We start from the raw sequence: 18,656 nt of genomic DNA, 5'->3' as shown, positions 1-18,656 counted from the left end.
AAGCCCATCACGGTCATGCCTGGGCAGAAGACCAAACATTCCACCTCTTTGGTCTGGCAATATTTCTATCCAAATCCGGACAACAACTGTCTTGCCATATGTACCATATGTAAAGGTGAAATAAGTAGGGGTAGGGACGTCAACCACCTAGGAACATCCTCCCTTATACGGCACCTGCAGCGCGTTCATAAAAAGTTACTGTCAAGTTCAGAAACTTTGGCTCAGACCGTAAGCAGTCCAGGGACACCTAAATCCCGTTGTCCTGTTGTATCCAAGCGCCTGCAAACCACACCGTCAACTCCCTCCTCGTCAATTTCCTCCTTAGTCAGGATCGGAAGTAGTCCTGCAGGCCATATCACTGGCATGACTGACTCTCCTATCCGGGATTCCTCCGGAGGATCCTGCATTGCTACGCCTACTGCTGCCGCTGCTGCTGTTGCTGCTGGGAGTCGTTCATCATCCCAGAGAGGAAGTAGGAACACCACTACTTTTACTAAACAATTGACCCTCCAACAGTCCTTAGCGAGGAGGATGAAGTACGACAGCAGTCATCCTGAAGCAAAACGTATAACTGAGGCCTTGACTGCTATGTTGGTGTTAGACGTGCGTCCGGTATCCGCCATTAGTGCAGTGGGATTTAGACAATTGATGGAGGTAGTGTGTCCCCGGTTCCAAATCCCGTCTAGATTCCACTTCACTAGGCAGGCGATACCGAGACTGTACAGAAACGTCAGAAAAAGTGTCCTCAGTGTCCTGAAAAATGCCGTTGTACACAATGTCCACTTAACCACGGACATGTGGACAAGTGGAACAGGGCAGACTAAGGACTATATGACTGTGACAGCCCACTGGGTAGATGTATCACCTTACGCAGCAACAGCAGCAGCGTCACCAGTAGCAGCATCTCAGAAACGCCAGCTCGTTACAAGGCAGGCTACGCTGTGTATCACCGGTTTCAGTAAGAGGCACACCGCCGACAACCTCTTAGAGAAACTGAGGGAAATCATCGCCCAGTGGCTTACCCCACTTAGACTCTCCAGGGGATTTGTGATATCTGACAACGCCACCAATATTGTGCGGGCATTACATCTGGGCAAATTCCAGCACGTCCCATGTTTTGCTCACACAATAAACTTGGTGGTGCAGAATTTTCTGAAAAGCGACAGGGGCGTGCAGGAGACGCTTTGGGTGGCCCGAAAAATTTCTGGCCACTTTCGCCATTCAGCGACTGCGTGCCGAAGACTGGAGCGCCAGCAAACACTCTTGAACCTGCCCCGCCATCACCTGAAGCAAGAGGTTGTGACGCGGTGGAACTCAACCCTCTATATGCTTCAGAGGATGGAGGAGCAGCAAAAGGCCATACAAGCCTATACATCCACCTATGACATAGGCAAAGGAGGGGGTATGCACCTGACTCAAGCGCAGTGGAGAATGATTTCCGTGTTGTGCAAGGTTCTTCAGCCCTTCGAACTTGCCACACGTGAAGTCAGTTCAGACACTGCCAGCTTGAGTCAGGTCATTCCCCTCATCAGGCTTTTGCAGAAGCAGCTGGAGAAAGTGAAGGAGGAGCTAAGACGGAGCGATTCCGCTCGGCATGTGGGACTTGTGGATGAAGCCCTTCATTCGCTTTGCCAGGATTCCAGGGTGGTCAATCTGTTGAAATCAGACCACTACATTTTGGCCACCGTGCTCGATCCTAGGTTTAAAGCCTATGTGGTGTCTCTCTTTCCGGCCGACACAAGCCTGCAGAGGTGCAAAGACCTGCTGGTGAACACACTGTCAGCTGAAGCGGAACGTGACACGTCAACGGCTCCTTCTTCATTTTCTCCCGCAACTGGGGCTGCCAGGAAAAAACTTAGGTATCCTAAGCAACCCGCTGGCGGTGATGCAGGGCAGGCAGGACCAAGTTTGGACATCTGGTCCGGACTGAAGGACCTGGCAACAATTTCTGACATGTCTACTGTCACTGCATATGATACTGTCACCATTGACAGAATGGTGGAGGATTACATCGGTGACAGCATCCAAGTAGGCATGTCAGACAGTCCATACCTGTACTGGCAGGAAAAAGAGGCAATTTGGAGGCCCCTGTACAAACTGGCTCTATTTTACCTGAGTTGCCCCCCCTCCAGTGTGTACTCCGAAAGAGTGTTTAGTGCAGCCGGGAACCTTGTCAGCGAAAGGCGTAGGAGGTTGCTTCCACAGAATGTGGAGAAGATGATGTTCATCAAAATGAATTATCAGCTCTTCCAGGGAGACCAGCCTCCAGAAGGTACAGAGGGACCTGTGGTGGTGGATTCAAGTGGGGACGAGTTAATACTTTGTGAGGATGAGGATGTACACACTGAAGAGGGTGAGGAATCGGTGGATGAGGAGGATGAGGATGACATCTTGCCTCCGTAGAGCCAGTTTGTGCAGGGACACATTAATTGCCAGCTTGTTTTGTGGGGGCCCAAACGAACCAATCATTTCAGCCACAGTTGTGTGGCAGACCCTGGCGCTGAAATGATTGATTTGTTAAAGTGTGCATGTCCTGTTTATACAACATAAGGGTGGGTGGGAGGGCCCAAGGACAATTCCATCTTGCACCTCTTTTTTTCTTTGCATTATGTACAGTTTGGGGCCTAGTTTTTCTAACTGCCATCCTGCCTGCCACTGCAGTGTCACTCCTAGATGGGTCACGTGTTTGTGCCGCCCACTCGTGTCGCTTGGCATAGTCATCCAGCTACCTCGGTGCAACCTTTTGGACATAAAAACACTATTGTGAGGTGTGAGGTGTTCAGAATAGACTGGAAATGAGTGGAAATTAAGGTTATTGAGGTTAATAATAGCATAGGAGCAGAAAAACCTACAAATTCTGTGATTTTAGCTGTTTTTATGCTTTTTTTCAAAAAAATACAGATCCAAATCACAAAACCCAGAACCCAAAACACGGAAGGGTGGTTTTGGCAAAACCAATCCAGATCCAAAACACGAAGAAAGATCCAGATCCAAAACCAAAACACAAAACACGAAAAGTGGCCGGTGCACACCCCTAATATAAATACAATAGGCAGGAGTCTATGGTGTCTGAAGGCCAGAATTATAATGCTGAGCAGGTGCTGAATGTTAGTATAGCTAATTCCTCAATATAAAAAAAATCTGTTGTATTGTCACATAGCTCTCATTATAATACCCTGAGGTATTGGTGGCTTGAAAGAATGTGGTAGCACTTTACTTCCCATATAGTCATTAATCTAATGCACGCAGTACAACAAACAGTACCATCTATCCGCTTCAATGCGATGTCAGTCTATGGACTGCTGACCTGCTGTCCTGTACTCATGCAGTATGTAAAGTTAGTATTACTGTAATAAAGAGACCTGTCAGCAGGACTCATTTTAGACTTATCTCTATCTCTTTCCGTCTCTTCCACAGGCACAGTAGCGCTGACTAGACTCCTCCTGGGGGCTGGGCCTCAGACCCTCTGGTTTGCTGACTTTCAAGTTTCTCCTCCACAAAGCTGAGTTATAGGCAGCACTCACTCTCCAGTTCCTCCCCCTAATATCTAGCAGTGTTCACCTCAGCGTCCCTCCTATCAATCACTGGTTTCCAGCTATCAAACACCATGGCATGCCATCCTCTATTCAGGTATGCAGCAGTTCAAGAGCCCCCTCGAATAACTGTTTTCTCTGCCAGCGCCAACTGTCACTTCGCAAACTGCCAATGGCACCCCTTCAGTGCCAGGGATACTGCAATAGTTAATCGTCCTCCCAATAAATGATACCACTGCACCACTGTAATAATTAAACCCCTGCATATACATTACATTACACTACAGTGACACACTACACATATTTATAAATATATATATAATAACTATATACATACTATTTACATGCTTAAAGCTGCTTATTTTAATATTGCAAGGGATTACATGTATTTCACATTTAAATAACAATAATTGGAATTTAAAATTTGCACAATGGTTTAATCACTATTCGGCTAATTTCTTGGACCTAATTATCTTCTCAGCACACTTATAACTACCATGAATAATAAAAAAACAGTAGATACAAATCATTTTCTACACTATTCCGGTGGCCATTATAAACCTTGGCTAAAGAACATACCCCAAAGTCAATTCAATAGGCTATGACGCAGTTGTTCAAACATTGAGAGTTTTGAGACACAAACATGCTCAATGCTTGACGATATTGCAATTACCCTGTTCCACTCTTGGAGACATCCTATAACAAATCTTTGAACATGGATAGATCTGAACTACTGAACACTAATAGGATACCCAAATATAGGAATATGATAGGTGGTAACATGGATTCTGAAGCAATTTATGTTTCCAAATTCAACAATTAGTCTAGTCAGATTAAAAATATACTCTACAACATTTTTAGAGTTTTGCAACAAGATTTCATCCTTAATAAGGCATTAGGTAAAAAACTGAAGATCATTTTTAAGAAAAATAGAAATTTAAAGACTCATCTAGCTCAATGTGTATTGCGAAATCAGTAAACATCTCCAATTAATATCGACAATTGTATAGGCAAACCGCTTAAAGGATGTTTCTAATGCGGTAAAAGTAGATACATCACTTGCAATTTTGTCAAAAATAGAGCAATGGAATTTATATCTTATCATACTCTAGTCAAGAGAAATTCCCTATAGGTGAGTTTATCAACTGTGACACCACTTATTGTGTATATGTTTTGCAGTGCCCATGTGGTCTACTATACATTTGTAGAACTAAGGCCCTCATTCAGAGCCGTACGCTCTGAGCAGAGCGCACGCTCTGAATGAGGGCCGGGCTCCATTTTCATGGAGCGTCCTCCTGGACGCTCGTATAGCTGTGGGTCACCACCCACAGGCTATACGAGCGTGCATTGTGATGGTCGCGATGGTCGAGACCATCGCGACCATCGAATTTGCGAGCCGGAGCCTGCGGTTGAGGTTTTCAACCGCAAGCTCTGGAGTGATTTTGGCTCTATCAGAGCCAAAATCACTCCCACTGACATCACTAGTGATGTCAGTGGGCCGGCTTCTGACGGGAGGCGTTCCCGTGGGAACACCCCCGTCAGGGAGGCACGCCCCCGGCACGCCCACCAAAGGGGGCGTGCTGTCAATCAACATTGACAGCACGCCCCCTTTGATCGGACACAACGAGCGAAGGACTTTCCTTCGCTCGTCGCGTCTGGCGCATGCGCACGACGGAGCTCCCTCCGTCGTGCGCATGCTCAGTCCATAACATCGACCCACTTGCGAGCGGACAGCCGCTCGCGAGTGGGTCTGAATCAGGCCCTAAATGCACTGTAAAAGCTAGATTCAGAGAACACCAATTAAATAACATTAAAGGTTATAAGCTACATTGTGTCACATTGTGTGTGACAGTGTCTCACAACATTTTTCAATCCATCATAATAAGAATCCTGATGGCTTGGTTAAGGGGGTACAACATATCATTAAAACCAGGAGAGGGGAAGATAGATAAAGGTTATTATGTCCAAATGAGGTATTTTGAACCTATCACCTCCATACCTTATATCCCACTGGTTTGAATGAAAATATAGATTTTGAATAATTTGCATAGTCTTATTATGTGACATTGAAGACTAGACATTGTCTAAATACACATGGCCTGCATGGGCCGGAGGATTGGACAATGCTGCTAGAGTTGACAATGTCCATTGGGGTCCAAATATTTTCTGGGTTTATTATAACGATTAAGCAGTTATATTGATATTTTGACAAAAAACGAAATTATCCAATTCATCTTTTTTTATGGTGAACTGGGAGAAAATAGAAGGAGCTTAGGCCCCTATTTACTGCAATCTGCATTTAAAGTACAGTTGTAGAGTGATATTTTTGAATAAATTTGTATTGCGAATTTAGAAAATATCACATGGATGTACTAACATCCGCATGCAGGGACAGAGCTTGCGATAAAGTTCTGTCCCTGTGAATCACGTCCGCTCGCAGATACTGCAACCATACCCCATTCCCCCCACCACAACCCCCCCGCACCACCCACTGCTTAGAGTACACTTACCTGGGTGATTGGTGCTCCGGTGAGGTCCTCTCTCTTTGGCTCCGGTCAGCTGGTCTCCTGGCTGCTGCACTGTGACCCCGGTCAGCTACTCTATGCTCTATGCAGCAGCTAGCCAGGGTCACAGTGCAGGAGCCTGGAGACCAGCTGACCAAAGCCCCAGAGGACCCACCGGTCCCTGGATGCAGGTAGTTTTTTTTAACAATTTTTAGATTTTACAGTAATCAGCTTGTGGTCTATTTAGACCACAAAGCTGATCACAGGGGCCCAGCTCCTGGGACTGCTTTGCCTGTCAGCAGAGCAGGAGTCAGGGAACTGGGGGAGAGCCCCAGTAATGCCATCTAAAGGTGGCATTATTATTGTATTTTTTCACAATATATTTTTAGCAAATCTGGGCAGATCACATTTTCCATTACAAGTATGGAAAATGTGATCTGCATACTAAAAATATGTTAATTGAAGGGATTGGAGTATTTTTTTATGAAAATTACTCCAATTGCCCTTTAATAAATTTATGAAGTATTAAAATAATGTGAAAGGGTGTGAAAACACCCATTTTCACGTTATTTTAATAAAAATAATGTTAATAAATATGCCCCAAAACTTAAATTATGTGTTCCATATATCACTTTTAGATAGTAAAGCTGGGTACACACTGAAAATATATACTGCATATAGGGGCTGATTCAGAGCCACTCGCAAGCGCATAGCACTTGCAAGCAGTTCGATGTTTCTGGTCTGCGCATGCACCACATCCGACGTGTGCATGCGCGAGCCCCGGCGAGCGACTGAAGTTCAGTCGCTCCGGGGGTCGCTACTAGACAGGTTGCTGTTGATGGTGAGTGACAGCTTGCCCAATTTTGTAGGTGGGGAGGTGGGGTGGCTGCACAAATGCAGGCGTTCCCTTAGGAATGCCTGGCGTTTGTGGGCAGACCTACTGACATCACTAGTGATGTCAGTAGTGGACTTCCTGCTCTATTAGAGCAGGAAGTCAACTTGGGCTTGCAGGAGCTGAGAGCCTACCACAGGGTCTCGTTGCAAGCCTGATGGTCACGATAATCACCCACAGCTTTGCGATCAGGCTGGAGTAAAAAAAGAAAAAAACACGCCCTGATTCAGAGCGAGCGCTTGCCAGCAGCGAGTGGCTCTGGATCAGGCCCCATAGACCGATTCTGCTGATATATCAGCAGATGATGGTTGTTCATACACACTGAACAACCTTCACTGCCTCTGGCCACAGATACCTCTTGTAAAGCCACTGATTACTGTGGCAAAACAATGTCAGTGCACCCCGATATTGTCCACCAAGTGAGGGTCCACAATCCAGAAAAAGCTTTCAATAAGCAGCGACTTACTTGTACACTCGCTCCAGTGGCATTGGTTTCCCAGTGGCTATCAGACATAGAGTATATGCACCACTCCAGGTCCAGGTCAACTGCAGTGATACAATCAGACCGGCAGCTAGCAGCCACTGTAATCCGGAGAGGAGGGACAAAGTCCGGACAAATTTTCTGGGTAAGCCTGAAGTGCCCACAAACAGCTTTTGCCGGCACCTAGTATAGGTGAACTGTCACAGCAGTCTTCGTCTTGCTGTTATATGAAATGTTTAAGTCCTTGCATTATAAAGAGCCAGAATTACTGGCAATCCAAGGGCCTTTAAAATCAGCATTTGACTCTGTGATTGACCATTTATGCTGGAGAAGACTTCATGTACACTGGACTTTGTATCCATATGATTATAAATTTATTCTATGGTGAAGTATTTTTTAACAATGTAATACAAATGTATACAATTTTTAACTGATGTAATTTTATTGAATATGTCTCATTATACATATATAAAATGATTGCCAGTGATTAAATGTTTAACTTTTTATATAAGTGTCCCGATTGATATATTTTTATTTCTGCCATCTCAAATCTAATAAGTAATAGCCCAACATCACAATTTTACTTTTGTTTCTATATTGTTAGTGAGTCATGGATTCTGTGTGGAACTGGAGGGACCCACCCACACATAAGGAAAAAGAAGGTGTGACCATACCCAATAGCTGTCCAGTGGATTCACTCCAAGGTAGGACTGAGGCAGACAAGTGTATATACAACTCAGGAGGGGTTGTAGAAGCCAGTCAGGCTACCTGTGGAAAGTTTAAGTGAGACTGTGGCAGTTTTATAGCCCCAGTGTGACAAGCAAGGCCAGTGGGAGGCCAGGAGGCCATGTCCAGACCTGCATTCAGACAGGAAGGACCACAAATCTCTGACTGTCTGTGAAGTTGTAACAGCCAAGCTTCAGGCCAGGAAGCTGGTGTCCATACTTATTACTTACATGCAGCGCAAGGAGGACCCCAATATAGACTTTATGTGACTCTGTGGCAGACACATCAGGCCAGGAGGCTGTGTCTATACTTGTGAGAGACAGGACTGAAGACTGAGACTGAATTACATTTGCAGACTAGCTGGCCATTATAGAGAGGGGCCAAGAAGAGATTGCCCTGCATGGGGGCTAGGTTGTTTAGCATTTTGTTCCTGAATGCCAACAGTAAAGCTCCACTTTATTTAGTTTAGCCTGAAAGCTGCATGTGTACCCTTATTATGCACTTAGATACTGTACAACTGACCCCTATACCGAGCTAAATTACTGCAGTTTATCTCTATATGTGTTTGTGTGTGTGTGTTTACGCTGAAAATCGCCTCCTGGTGCCTGTTCAGTAATTGATAGATATACAAGGGGTCTATTTACTAAGCAGTGTTAGGAGAAGTGAAGAGTGAAAAGTGATAAGGTGCCAGCCAATCAGCTCCCAACTGCCATCTCGCAGGCTGTGTTTGAAAAATGACAGTTGGGAACTGATTGGTTGGCACCTTATCACTTTTCACTCTTCACTTTTCACTTCTCCTAACACTGCTTAGTAAATAGACCCCTAATATAATGTACATGGCACTCAAGGGACTTGGAGCAAAATAAAACACTGCAAATACAGTTGTCAATTGCCAACATTTCAGAGCGCAACCTCTTTTATCAAGACATAACTGATAGTACAAAAATCTTAGCTTATGTAAGTGAATCACCCTGTGCTTCTCTAAAAGCCGCGGCTCCTGGTAGAGATGCCGGCGCCAATCCTTCCACAAGACACTGCTGTCAGTGCCGCTGACAGGTGGGTTCCAGAATGTCGTTCCCGATGAGAGCACTATACACCGGCACTCCTAAACTCCAAAGCAACTTGCCCAGGTGCTCTTTAAGAAAACTAAATGTATCCACAGTGTAGTATAAAGGCACTCTAAGACTAAACAGCATAAATTAAATCACCAAAGCATTTAGTTGTTTGCCAACATTTTGGAGGGACAAACTCCTTTATCAAGACATGAATTAAACAATAAAACACAGACATATAAATACCTTAACATCCATCAGATTGCTGAATTGATCCGACACCCTGTGGAGCCCAGTGACGTCATAGGCGCGAGGCGAGCCGGCGGCCGGACACTCACTGGGCTGAGTAAGTGTCTTACTGGGCTGAGTAAGTGTCAACACCATCATCATGACGATCTGTAAACAGATCAGAGAACTAAAGAAAAATATATGTATACTGTATATATTGATATCGCGAGGTGTTTTGGATATTATTTTTAAACATTACTTATTATAAGAAGAAATGGAATAATTCACACCAATACCAACTTTAAATTACATGACAATGTTTTACTTAAAAAGCAAATCAATTATACATGCATTATGGTATTATTGTCAAAGCAGACTTACAACCTAAAAAAACATTAGTTTAGCAAAAGTGACAAAATGATTATTTGCAATGCCTAGCATAGACTCACAAGGTGACAGTCAGCCCTGTTTATACTTACAGCCAGGGCCGGCCCGAGACTAATTTTTTTGGTAAGCGGATATAGATTTTGGCGCCCCCTGTTGAAATAAACTGTCATATTTCGGTGTGTGAAATATCGGTAGTACGGTACATGTAACAATGAGAAAAGGGAATCTGTAGATCAAAAGACCAGCTTGATATACATATGGTTATAATTTAATACTAAACTCAGTGGCGTCACTAGGGCTGGTGTAACCGAGTGCAGTAACTAATGGTGTCACCCCACATGGACCTTCTCCTGCATAAGACCATACAGTAATAATATACAATTGACCCAACAGGGGAAAAAAACATACACATTAACCCCCACTGTGGGGGCATCACATGATATATAAAAAACTCACACACATAGGCCCCCACATGAAAAAAACACATACATAGGCCCTACATGAAAAAAACACATACATAGGCCCTACATGAAAAAAACACATACATAGGCCCTACATGAAAAAAACACATACATAGGCCCCACATGAAAAAAACACATACATAGGCCCCACATGAAAAAAACACATACATAGGCCCCACATGAAAAAAACACATACATAGGCCCCACATGAAAAAAACACATACATAGGCCCCACATGAAAAAAACACATACATAGGCCCCACATGAAAAAAACACATACATAGGCCCCACATGAAAAAAACACATACATAGGCCCCACATGAAAAAACAAACACATTAGCCCCCACATAAAAATAAAACATAAAATTTGCATGAAAAAAAACACACACAGAGGCTCCTACATAAATAAATAATTAACAACACACATGGGCCCCACACATGAAAATGTATAAAGTTGTATAGGGCCCCTATAAAGCAGGTCCACCCTGGGTGCTAAGCTGCAATTATACCCTAAGATATGTATTCAGGGAGAGGGTGACAGGGAGAGGGAGACAGCCAGTGGGTGACAGGGGAGAGGGTAACAGGGGAGAGGGAGACAGCCAGTGGGTGACAGGGGAGAGGGTAACAGAGGAGAGGGAGACAGCCAGTGGGTGACAGGGGAGAGGGTAACGGGAGAGTGAGACAGCCAGTGGGTGACAGGGGAGAGGGAGACAGCCAAGAGGGAGACAGTCAGTAGGTGACAGGGAGAGGGTGACAACCAGTGGGTGACAGGGAGAGGGTGACAGCCAGTGGGTGACAGGGAGAGGGTGACAGCCTGTGGGTAACAGGGAGAAGGTGACAGAAAGAGGGAGACAGCAATGGGTGACAGGGAAAAGGGTGACAGCACTAGTTGACAGGGAGGGAGACAGCAATGGGTGACAGAGTGAGGGTGACAGGAAGAGATTGACAGCCAGTGGGTGACAGGTATAGGGTGGCACTGCCAGGGCATGACAAATATATAGCCAATTTTCTTACCTGGGCCCAGAACTTCACTGCAGCGCTTGGATGGCGGCTCCTCTGAGGACAAAACGCCAGGGACGGTCACGTGACGTCAGATCCCCGGCACCCAAACGCAGTGACAGAGAAAGGAAAAGCCTGGATTGGAATGTGGAAAGGGGAGGAGCTAAGGGGAGGAGATCACAGCCCCTCCTCTCCCTCCAGCCGGACAGATACTGTGAGCTGAGTCACTTTGGGGGGCGGAGCTGAGGAGAGGGGAGAGCATGGCCCCTCCTCCACCTCCAACCGGGCACAGCTCCTGTAAGCCAAGTCACTCTAGGGGCGGGGGAGCTGAGGAGAGGAGAGGCGAGAGGAGAGCGCTGACCCTCCTCCCCATCCAGCCGGGCACATACTTTTGTATGCTGAGCCAATCTGGGGGGAGGCGCTGTGGAGACGGGAGGAGAATAGAGAGTGGCCACTCCTCCTCCTTTGGCCGTGCCGACTGCCACTCAATAAAGTGTGAGGTGGTCAGGCAGTGGCTGCAGTACTGGCGGCTGGTTGCGCAGCGGCATAGAATGAGTCAATTGTGACTCATTGTAATGCCGGCGCCTGGTGGGGACAGCGGCGGGACTCAAGAGATTGCGCCCTTACAGCTTGGCGCCATACGCGGCTGCGTACCGGGCATAACGGGCCGGCCGGCCCTGCTTACAGCCCAGCGCCCCGCGACTCTCTCGACCTACGATCTCTCCTGCTCAACCCGACTGACCGACCCCTCCCCTTTTTGATCAATCTTTTATACTTTTTCCTCTCTGCTACTGACATATTCTAAAATGGCGAATATTAATTAATTAATTCAATATTCATGCGCACTAAACATTTCACTAATTATATATTTTAATCATAACAAAACCCACAATCTCCTTTCTATATTTTCAAATACTGGTGACCGCATATAGGCCAAGGCTATCCTGATTAGCTCCCTCCTTGTTTAGCCAGATCTGAGACCTACTGTCTCCTGGTCTGTTCATACTCAACTAACCCATTATTCTGTCTTGCTAGAGAAGAAATGGTTTTGATCAGTTCTAATTTATACCTATTTCTGTAATAACATTTATACCTTTAGATTATACAATATTAACCAATAATAACTGTTGCTTCAGACACACACCTGCCTACTTTAGAGAGAGGGTAGACCTCATCTCTAGGCCTGAGGCCATTCGACACATGTCGGTCCTCCGCAACTTACAACTAATATATATTCTGAATCATTTCTATGTACTCTTAATTGCAATGAAAATAATGAAAGACATAAGCATGCATATATTCGTGAATTGCTGAAGGAATATGTACGGTCACATATTCTGGCGTTATCAATATGATTGAAGATGATTTTATTTATTAACATGTATACACATCTCAATTAAAGTTGCGCACATGAATACCACTGATTTCTAATTTGATTGGGGAGTCAGATCCCTCCTATCATTGCTGCTGTACACTTTATAATTAGAGGCTCAGGAAGGTCTTTACTGAGGGTCTGATTCAGATTTGGGAATAGAGTAAGGCCGGGCACACACTTGGCCGATATCGGCATGATTTGGCATTAGAAATCGTGCATGTCGCTTAAGTGTGTACACACTATTGCGCGCTCCCGTGGGTCGTATGCAATGTCTTCCAATTGGCCATGCTGCATAGCCAACCTGGAAGATAATGCATGCGATTAGATGCCAATCGTGTAGTGTGTACGGCCAACCAGATGACCAGATGATATGTCGGTCCGAATTGGCCAATTTTGACATCATATGTTGGCAGTGATCATTGTAGTGTGTATGGGAGCAGCGATAAATCATATACGATCAAACGATACAATATATCATTCGTCGTATGCAATATTGCACAGTGTGTAGGCTCAATATCGGATGTTCTGGTCTCAAGTGAAATTGGATGTAAAATCAGTCCAATTAAAAGTCATTCAGGTGTAGCAAGTAACTCAGCACCTGGGTAAAACCATGTTGCACTGCAGGTGGGCAGGGCTGCCATCAGAAATCTGGTTTATTAAGACTCCTTACTTATTTACCTTATCCCCCTTCCTTGTGGCTTCATCTTCTTCTCCTCAGATGCTGCTCCTCACGACCACTCCCTTCCAGCGGCATGACATCATGACGTCACGCGCGCTGACTCCAAAATAGACTTTATTGAAAAAGGGGGCGGATTATTGAACAAGGGGGCAGGCCTCAGCGCTGTTTGCAAGTTGGACTGGCCCGAGTGGGCCAACCTCCTTTTACTTAACAGGGATACGATAGTGCAGGCCGGGCCGGCGGCGGCAGGTGGTAACAGTGGTCCTCCCCCTTTCACTCAAGGGGGTAGTGCTGTCTGTGCAGCGGTGGTAGGAGCAGGTGGACCCACCCCAGTCTGCCAGTGTTCGGCCCTGGGAATCCAGTCTCGGTAGTACACCCCTGATGGCAGCCCTGCAGGTGGGGCAGATGTAAAACATTCAGAGAGATTTAGCTATGGGAGGAGCATTTCCAAACTGAAATCTAATTCGTAGTGTAAAAATAAAGCTGTCCAGCATTTGTGGACAACATGCAAAAGCAGCCAATATTTACCTTGCATGTAAAACAAAATTCATGTATTGGCAACCATGGTTTGTCCAGGTACAGTTACTTGCTAAATTTTACTCTATTCTCAAAGCTGAATCAGGCCCTCAGACATTCCGAGGACATGTTACAGATGCTGGGCATCGCCTACAGGAGATACCTTGACGCTGGCAGGTGAGCTTACCCAGTATAGTTATATTGTGCAAAATGTTGCAAATACAATCATGTATATGCTGTCACACAATTATATATATATATATATATATATATATATATATATATATATATATATATATATATATAATTAGGGGTGTTCACCGGCCACTTTTCGTGTTTTGTGTTTTGGTTTTGGATCTGGATCTTTCTTCGTGTTTAGGATCTGGATTGGTTTTGCCAAAACCACCCTTCCGTGTTTTGGGTTCTGGGTTTTGTGTTTTGGATCTGTATTTTTTTTTAAAAAAGCATAAAAACAGCTAAAATCACAGAATTTGTGTGTTTTTCTGCTCCTATGCTATTATTAACCTCAATAACCTTAATTTCCACTCATTTCCAGTCTATTCTGAACACCTCACACCTCACAATAGTGTTTTTATATCCAAAAGGTTGCACCGAGGTAGCTGGATGACTATGCTAAGAGATACGAGTGGGCGGCACAAACACGTGGTCCATCTAGGAGTGACACTGCAGTGGCAGACAGGATGGCAGTTTGAAAAACTAGGCCCCAAACAGTACATAATTCAAAGAAAAAAAAGAGGTGCAAGATGGAATTGTCCTCCCACCCACCCTTATGTTGTATAAACAGGACATGCACACTTTAACAAACCAAACATTTCAGCGCCAGGGTCTGCCACACGACTGTGGCTGCAATGATTGGTTCGTTTGGGCCCCCACAAAACAAGCTGGCAATTAATCTGTCCCTGCACAAACTGGCTCTACGGAGGCAAGATGTCGTCCTCATCCTCCGATTCCTCACCCTCTTCAGTGTTGTGTACATCCTCATCCTCACAGAGTATTAATTCGTCCCCGCTGGAATCCACCACCACAGGTCCCTCTGTACGTTCTGGAGGCTGGTCTCCCTGGAAGAGTTGATAATTCATTTTATGAACATCATCTTCTCCACATTTTGTGGAAGCAACCTCCTACGCCTTTTGCTGACAAGGTTCCCGGCTGCACTAAACACTCTTTCGGAGTACACTCTGGAGGGGGGGCAACTCAGGTAAAATAGAGCCAGTTTGTACAGGGACCTCCAAATTGCTCCTTTTTCCTGCCAGTACAGGTACGGACTATCTAACATGCCTACTTGGATGCTGTCACCGATGTAATCCTTTAACAGACAGACGCACGCTTGTCGCTGCTGCTTTAAGGATGCAGGTGCGGCTACAGCCCACACATTTCACAAAGACAGAAAAAAAAATAAGAATTTTTTAATTGTTTGTGGAGCACACTTTGAGGGTTACAACACCCTTTAACAGACAGACGTATGCTTGTGGCTGCTGCTTTGAGGATGCAAGTGCGGCTACAGCCCACACATTTCACAAAGACAGAAAAAAAAATAAGAATTTTTTAATTGTTTGTGGAGCGCACTTTGAGGGTTACAACACCCTTTAACAGACAGACGCACGCTTGTCGCTGCTGCTTTAAGGATGCAGGTGCGGCTGCAGCCCACACATTTCACAAAGACAGAAAAAAAAGAAGAATAATTTTATTGTTTGTGGAGCGCACTTTGAGGGTTACACCACCCTTTAACAGACAGACGCACGCTTGTCGCTGCTGCTTTGAGGATGCAGGTGGAATCTAGATGGGATTTGGAACCGGTGACACACTACCTCCATCAATTATCTAAATCCCACTGCACTAATGGCGGATACCGGACCCACGTCTAACACCAACATAGCAGTCAAGGCCTCAGTTATACGTTTTGCTTCAGGATGACTGCTGTCGTACTTCATCCTCATCGCTAGGGACTGTTGGAGGGTCAATTGTTTAGTAAAAGTGGTGGTGTTCCTACTTCCTCTCTGGGATGATGAACAACTCCCAGCAGCAGCAACAGCACTAGGAGGAAGTGGTTCTTGATCTTTCCCTATTTTATTTTTATCAGAGAAAGTTTGGTCCTCCATTTATGTTATATTGATATATACGTGCGGCTAAAGCGCACACAAACACAGAAAATATTTTTTTATTTTTGCTGGAGAGTAGTGCACTTTGTGGGTTACACCACCCTTTAAGAAATGAGCCAGCCGGCTCTTTACTTATGGGACACAGGCACACGCTTGGCGCTGCTCCTTTGTTGATGCACGTGCAGCCACAGTGCACACAATTCACAAACACAGAAAATATATATTTTTTTGGTTTGGACTGGAGTGTACTTTGGGGGTTACAGCACCCTTTAACGGTCAAGCCAGCCGGCCCTTTACTTATGACACAGGCGCACGCTTGGCACTACTTTGTTGATGCACGTGCGGCTACTGCGCACACAATTCACAAACACAGAAAATATATATTTTTTTGGGTTTGGACTGGAGTGTACTTTGGGGGTAACAGCACCCTTTAACGGTCAAGCCAGCCGGCCCTTTACTTATGACACAGGCGCACGCTTGGCACTACTTTGTTGATGCACGTGCGGCTACTGTGCACACAATTCACAAACACAGAAAAAATATTTTGTTATTTGGTTTGGACTGGAGTGTACTTTGGGGGTTACAGCACCCTTTAACGGTCAAGCCAGCCGGCCCTTTACTTATGACACAGGCGCACGCTTGGCACTACTTTGTTGATGCACGTGCGGCTACTGCGCACACAATTCACAAACACAGAAAAAATATTATTTTTTTAGCACTTGGGGGGAGCACCCCCTGGACAACACTACAGCACCCCTTTAGGACTGGGACACTGCACAGGACTTTGGAGTGGACACAGCCCCTATGGAGAACTGACTGCACAACACAGTCCAGCTAGCCCCTATGGACTTTGAAGTAGTGGACACAACCCCTATTAACAACAGCAGCACAGCACAACACGGCCAGCCCCTATGGACTTTGAAGTAGTGGACAACAGCAGCACAGCGCAGCACAGCACAGCACAACACTACTCTGCACTACACTACACTACACTACACCGCCCACCCAGCCCTAACTCCCACCCTCCCTCTTCACTGTCCACAGCCGAGTGAGAAAATGGCGCCGACGCGGGTACCTTTATATAGGATCCAAAACCCGCGAGACCCGGAAGGCGGGATGATGACGTTTTGCCTCGATTTCAGATCCGAGTCAGGCGGGAAAAGTCGAGCCTGACTCGGATCTGACTCGGATCGGGGGGGCCGCTCACCCCTAATATATAAATATAAATATATATATATATATATATATATATATATATATATATATATATAAAATTTTATTTTTTTCTGTTGCAGAGTGCCGGACAGTTTTTTTTTTTTCACGTGCAATTATTGTATCTATGTTACTGTATATAAATATTCCAATGCACAAAATGGCTCTGTAGCTCAGGAAGTTAGTTATAACAGTCCCAAATGTCCTGCTGTTCTTATTATCTACGAATTAAGTTGTTAGCAAGATAACAAAGTGAACAAGTCTCAGTTCATGTTGTATTATTTTCACCTCAGTATTTTTAGTGCAAACTTGACAAAATAAAAGTGTTGTAAGGGGGAAAGTCCAGCAGGGGAATCATACGGAATTGAAGTGGGAGTTTATAGTGTTCCGTCAATTGGTCCTCTGAGGAATGTGTAATTGGCAGTGACAAGAATACACTGAAACATGATTTACTTTTTACTGCTGCAGCGTACATGAGAGTTTTTGTTCTCCGTGGAATCCTTTATACATAAACTGCAGTGAAATAAAAAAAGCCTCTGCACTCTCAGAACCAAAGGCTACATCTACTTTATATCTACTAATACTAATATTTGATGTTGCTGTTTTGTTATTGGGTAATACTGTACACACTCATTCCACCGGCTTTGGTAATAGTGCACTAGAGAAACATAGTACATTGTAGATGTTTATAAAGCCATAAATGCATTTATACTAGTTATTCTACCAAAAATGATACTTCAAGACGTATTACTGTTAGTTAGTTCTTCCCTTGTCTTAAATATATTCTGTCAATGTCTTTTTATGCCTTGTTTTTATTTGCTTAGATGCATGTGTGTGTGTGTATATGTAATTATGTATATTTATATAATATACAGTATTAGAAGCCATCAAGGTGTTCTCTGACCATGAATATGCACAAGGCTGCAGGATGATATTTTTCATATAGGTCACCAAGATTCTAAGTAACTTCTGATCTCCATAAGGTATAATAATTTAAGTAGGTAGATTAGGGTATGAATTGTTCCTTATAACAAGTGTACTCAATTATACAGTATAGATACTACAATCTAAAAATAAGAAGACTGGAAAGCTTACAGACTGAGGCATATTATAAATTACAGACAAATAAAGACAAATATAGTATCAATCTTAAAACATATAAGAAAGAGGAGTTGGCAAAATCTAGTAAAGAGGGTGAGGATGAGAGTGGGTGTACTTCTATTTACCTAGTCTTCTTAGGTGATGAGGTCCAGGGGGTATATTTAGTAAATTTTGGATAAACCCGCACTTTAATTGAGTGACCATTTATCCAAAAGGATTAAATTAATATGTGAGAAGGAGTTGTGGGCACAGGAAAAAAGGTAAAGTATTTGACAGTCGGGGATTGAATCTGCCACACATCACAGAGGTCGACTTCCATAAGCAAGTTACGAAAATCTATAGTGGAGTCATGACCAGGTCTCGTGTCTGCAGTCGAAGATGACTTATCAA

At 44.5% G+C, this 18,656-nt stretch overlaps 1 long non-coding RNA gene across 2 annotated transcripts in view; it reads left to right on the top strand.

Annotated features, from left to right (window-relative positions):
- LOC148511607 (uncharacterized) overlaps positions 1-8,760 on the top strand; it is a 33,892-nt gene extending 25,132 nt beyond the window's left edge. For both annotated transcript variants that reach the window (XR_015880246.1, XR_015880245.1), the window contains exons 3-4: positions 3,418-3,630; positions 8,015-8,760. This is a non-coding gene — a long non-coding RNA (uncharacterized LOC148511607). The remainder of the gene's footprint in view (positions 1-3,417; positions 3,631-8,014) is intronic.
- The last annotated feature ends 9,896 nt before the right edge of the window (positions 8,761-18,656 follow it).

Source organism: Taudactylus pleione, unplaced genomic scaffold (assembly GCF_031769625.1).
Source record: "Taudactylus pleione unplaced genomic scaffold, aTauple2 ptg000302l, whole genome shotgun sequence".
Lineage (NCBI taxonomy): Eukaryota > Metazoa > Chordata > Amphibia > Anura > Myobatrachidae > Taudactylus > Taudactylus pleione.
Note: the sequence above shows the minus strand (reverse complement) of the source record. Positions and strands in the feature narration are given on the sequence as shown.